Source organism: Corvus brachyrhynchos, unplaced genomic scaffold (genome assembly GCF_000691975.1).
Source record: "Corvus brachyrhynchos isolate BGI_N302 unplaced genomic scaffold, ASM69197v1 scaffold162, whole genome shotgun sequence".
NCBI classification, from domain to species: domain Eukaryota; kingdom Metazoa; phylum Chordata; class Aves; order Passeriformes; family Corvidae; genus Corvus; species Corvus brachyrhynchos.
Genome location: NW_008236696.1, coordinates 6,217,691 through 6,222,895, shown reverse-complemented (window position 1 = coordinate 6,222,895; position 5,205 = coordinate 6,217,691). Strand labels below are relative to the sequence as shown.

The window sequence follows — 5,205 nt, the reverse complement described above, 5'->3', positions numbered from 1 at the left end:
ATGAGGTGGTAGAGAGGAAATATCATTTGACTATGCAAAAAGCAGCTTTGGGGAAGGAAGCTTTGGATGACTGAGGTTCCCACTCAAGCTGCTTGACAATGTTGCCAGATGAACAGCAGCTGTCAAAAACACATATTCAAATAGGAGCCACTCTCTCAGAAGAACAGGAATGTTGCAAGGTATAGTTAGGAGTGTAAATAACAACAACAAAAAAATGTCTCTGCAGGGTTTGTAACAAAAGCACCCTAACTGCCACCTTAAAATGAAAGTTCAGGTTTTCAACTGGCAAGAAACAAGAAGGTGTTTCAGCAGTTAATCCCTCCCACAGCCAAAACCAAATTGAGACTCAAAAAAAAAGGAAAAAAAAAAAAGGAAAAAAATTAAAATAAATAACATTTTTTAAAACTGCTTTCATTTTCATCCCTTGGGGATCAAACTGTGAGCTGCATACTTCTGGTAATTAAAACAAAGCTTTTCTCACCAATATTCTCTTTTTGAGACTGGTTCACTACTGCCAAACTGATCAGTTGAACAAGCAGATCATTAATTAATGGCTCTACTTCAAGCTCCCATTCACTCCCCTTCCTCACGAGGGAAACATCACCACTTTCAGTGCCCACCTAAGCTTAAACCACACAGAAGCCAACCCATTCCACCAGCAAAGCCTGTCACCCTGACAGCACTGGAGCTCTAGACCACAGCTGCAGTGCATATGGCAGCATGTGTATGTTTGTGTTGTACTTAGATTCACAGGCACAGTCAGGGCTTTATCTCAGGAGGGACTGAAGAAAGATGCACAGATATAAATCAGAGGCAGCTTTCTGAAGGAGATACAGCTTGGGGAGACACAAAAAAAATGATCCAGCTCTTCTGAATTTATAGGCTTTTCCCATCCCTGCCCTGAGGGATGCAGATGTTCTTTGTCTACGGATGCCCAGAGAGGAATCAGCAGTCCCTGGTCAAAGAGCACCGGCAGCCACTGAGCTCAAACATCACCAGCTCCTCCCTAAGATGTTTGCAACACTCAGAGTTAGGAAATGCAAGTGAAAGCTCAGCCACGCCACTGATATTCCAAGTCAGTGAGTCAGGGGAACTCCCTCCCATGTAATTTCATGCTATAAAAAGCAGGCAATGCACACAAGGATGTGAGGGTAGCACACTCAGAGATGTGCCTCTGCAAATGAATGGTCTCACTGAAGGACTTGTGCATCTCAAGATGTAGGAAACCAGGATCCATGGCTCTCTCCTAACACAGGGAAACTAAGGGTAAGCAATCCTTGAACAAAATAACATCAAAACATTAAAACATTGAACACAAAAGCACATAGAGAATGAACAGCATAATTAAAGCACCTTTGCAGAGGTGATCTTGAATCCACCAAAAGTGAATTAAATCCTGGTAAGTATCCTACAGGACTTGCTGGCCCAAAGCAGTTCACAAGTTAGACACACAAGACCTTTTTGATACCCTAACCCCAGTTGTTTCTGGGCTGGAACATGCTGAAAAGCACACAGTGACACAAGGCTGAAGAAATGAAGACCCATATAGTTAGCTGCAGGTGGCAGGGAAATTGAGAGCACAGCCAACCACATTTCAGCTTTGACCAAACTCTGGGCAACCCCGAATTAGCGGTAGGGTTTGCTCCCCTCCCACTGACAGAGCCTGGGTTTTGGCTGCCAGGAGGGATGGAGAAAGCCCAAGTTCCCTTTTCTGACAGTGTTCCGAGCACTAGTAAGAAATCTGCTTTTTTTCCTGAATAAGGAGAATTCTACTTTGCTAGTGCTATAGAAGGCCTGGCATGGGGTAAGGCCAATTCATACTACATCATGAAAACACCCCAATTTACAATAAGGGCAAAGTGAGTAACACCCCAGCGGGTCACAGAACACGACCAGAGCTTCCCCTGGAAGAACCACACATACTTCTGCTCTCCTGATCTAGCAGAGCCTGGTTCCCCCAGCCAGAAGGGCCGAGGGTGTTTGCAGGGGCCATGGAGCAATGGTGAGATCTCAGCTGCATCCTTATCCTCCCTTAAAGACAACCTCTGATCCAGCCTCCAATTTTAACCACCAGCTCCACAAACTTGGCACTGGGTCTCCTTTCTTCACAACAAACTCCACCTTCAGGTACAGCAACATCAAGCTGCCATCAGGAACTGTCCCAAATATAACTGTCCCGAATATATATTTCACACTGGAGTGATAAAATACAGAATCCAGCTTTGGAGCAAAAAATGGCTTAATGCTGCAACTGCTGACAACAGGGAATGCTACTCGCTCTTTCAAGGCTTTCTCAGCCCCTCCATGCCAGCAAGGGTAGGAACTTCTCTTGGTCCAAGTCAGCAAACGTGACTCACAGCAGAGGCAGGGAGCCATGCTGCTGACTTCTTTGTTTAAAATGAAACCAAACCCTGATTACTTTCCAAAACAGAAACACACAGGTAGCCAGCGTTCAAAAATGAAAAATAAAAATGAAGCTCATCTTTCTGGCAAACATCATCTGCTGTGTATCTCCTGTGCTCTGTAGAAGGCACCCAGCAATGGCTGCTTGAACCCTGACCTGTACCTGGAAGACTCTCTTGATCCTTCTTGGCGCACTAAAGAGGTCGGGCTAAGGATGCTGAGGTTATGGAGGGACTTCTGACAAATCTCCAAGGACATTCATTCCTGTGCTGGCTGTCAGTTCCTCCTGCAGAAACCGAAGACGCCACGTAACCTGCCCTGCTCAGAGCCTACTCCCGCCTCGTTGTCCCCAGATCTCCCAGACAACCAGCAGCCCCTTCCCTGGAATCCCCCGCCTGCTCCTCCAGCAGGCTCAGCACTGCTGGGAAAAGGGATTAAAGAAAGCCAGGCTTCGTGCAATTCATCTGCAGTCACGGGGAGTGGCTGACAAGACAGAGGAAGCCAGAAGAGCTCTGCCAGCCCAGCAGGGATGGGCAGGAATAGCTGAGCGGGTGGCCGGAAAAGGGACACACAGGGTAACTTGCATCCACGCTAAAAGCTGGCACTGATATAAAATGGGGGCACAACCACAAAAGGTGCCCTCAGCAAACACAGCCTCGAGCTGCTGCTTACTGATGCATTCTTGCTCTGCACTGGCAAAGGATGAGGGAAGAAAATAGGGATTCAAGGTGGTGGTTTTTAGCCTTGCCATGGCAGATAGCTTTACCTGTTCATCTGACTAAGTCTCTCACAAGCAGATGACCACAACCTGTGGACCCAGGGTACTGTCCATTGGGCTTCAATATGCACAGGACCTGCCTGTGACAAGCATGCAGGCAGCCAGAGGCAGTGACAGGCAGAGTAGATCCCCACAGCAGGCCACCTCCCTGAGAGCAGCTGCTCACATCCCTCCATTGCTTACAGCGCAGGTTCCCTTTAGGAACCCTCTCCTGCAGCTCTGCTGTCCCTGAGGGTCTTGCTGGTGCCAGAGACAAAGGTGGCAGCTCTTGCTAACCTGCCCAGCTGACCACTGGCCCCTAGAACTGCTGTGTCCTCTGCAGCACTCCAAGAGCCCTGCTCTCTGCCCAGCAGGACAGCACTAACTCTCCCGCCTCTATGGACAATGTCCTCCACGGACATTGGCATTACAGTCCTGCCACTCAATGCATTTCAGACCTCCTGCTAGGAGGAAAAGTCCAGCACAAGATCCTCATTTTCCTCTCTCATTTCCTCATTTGCTTCTGCATTTTCTGTAATTCACAAGAAGATGGATCTAGTGATCTCTATCTTATCAGTACTGCCACAATCTTGTGTGAAATGGCACCTCACTGGGAATAAAAATGCTAAACCCATCACACAAAGGACAAAATCCCATGCAGGATCCTCCCCAAGGCATCAGTGCCAGCCAGGAGAACAAGCAGGCCCCTGCATGTGCCAGCACCGGTGGGGGATGACACCTTCCTTTGTCCCTGGGGGAGTGCTGGGGGTGGCACCACCCCAGCTGTATTAGTCACACGATGGCAGAGTCTGGTAGTGCAGAACTTGTGCTTGCAAAGGCAAGAAAATGCACAAAGATGAGCCTGGAAAGACAAAGCAGTGAATGCAGGCAATTCCTCTTACCTTTTGGAACCTGCTGTGTCTGAAGCATTAGTAAAGTGGGAGAACAGCTCGAACCGTGCAAATCAGAAGGCACTCCAAACCCGTGCTATAGCTTTAAAAGCACCGGTAGCATTTTCCCAGCTGATACGGCAAGCAGGAACAGAGCAACTGGCTGAGCCCCTCAGATAAGGAATGCTTCCATATCAAGTTTCAGCTGCTCCTTCCTCCCCAGCCAACACTTCCAATTTCCATCTAACATTCACCCTGTGCTTGTGAGCACCAGGGCAAAACGAATGCACACATGCAAACCTGAAGTAAATAGGACTCATCATCAAAACACCTCCAGGAAACAGCCTCTGCTGCTCACATAAATGCGAACAAGAAAAACCAGGCCCGAAGCACAAACGAAGACCACGCAGGTGAGATCACTGCAGTGCGGCCATGCTCACCGCCAGCCACGTGCAGGCGCAGGGCCTCGCCTTCAGGAATAAAGAGAAAAATAAATACATTTCTGCCCAGCACCTAGAAGAGGGGATGCAGACGACTGCCAGGAGGGACAGGAGATAAGGATCCCAGAGCAGCAAGCTGCAGAGTCACCGGAACGGTGGCAGAGTGGCGTCAGGGCGGGGTGGTTTCGCCCCTAAGCTCAAGGTGCGCGAAGCAGAGGCCTGGCAGCTGCTGTGTTGGCCATTACTGATGGAGGACAGAGCGGGGACAGAGCATCAGGTATTGAGGGCGCACATCCGTAGCCGTCACTGCCTCTCCAGCGGCCAAGACTCCTGCCCAGGCCATGGAATAGAGTGATGCGCTGGCCTCGGGTGGGTTACGGCTCTGACAGCCCGGCCCACTGTGTGCCACGAGGGACGGAGCCGGGGGCAGTGTCACACTCAGCAAGCACTGATCCCACTCACGGGAGGGTTGTTCCTGCCCTGATCGCCCCCCGATACCCCCACACCTCCGCCCTGGTGCTGGCTGTGCGCACACTCTCACACACCCACGCAGGACGTGAGCTCTTCCAGGAGCATCCCCTGCGCATCCCTACTGCTTCCCAGGCACCACGCGCCTGCTGGCACTGCTGCCACCCGCGTTCCTGCGCGCCCATCCCGCGCAGCGTCCTGGATACATTTACACACACACACACGCGCGCGCGCGCGCGCGCCTGTG

The 5,205-nt window shown here is 50.3% G+C and overlaps 1 protein-coding gene across 5 annotated transcripts in view; it reads right to left on the bottom strand.

The window, feature by feature from the left end:
* Positions 1–5,205, bottom strand: part of RUBCN (RUN and cysteine rich domain containing beclin 1 interacting protein) — a 30,606-nt gene that overhangs the window by 20,562 nt on the left and 4,839 nt on the right. The gene's annotated exons all lie outside the window — the stretch shown is intronic.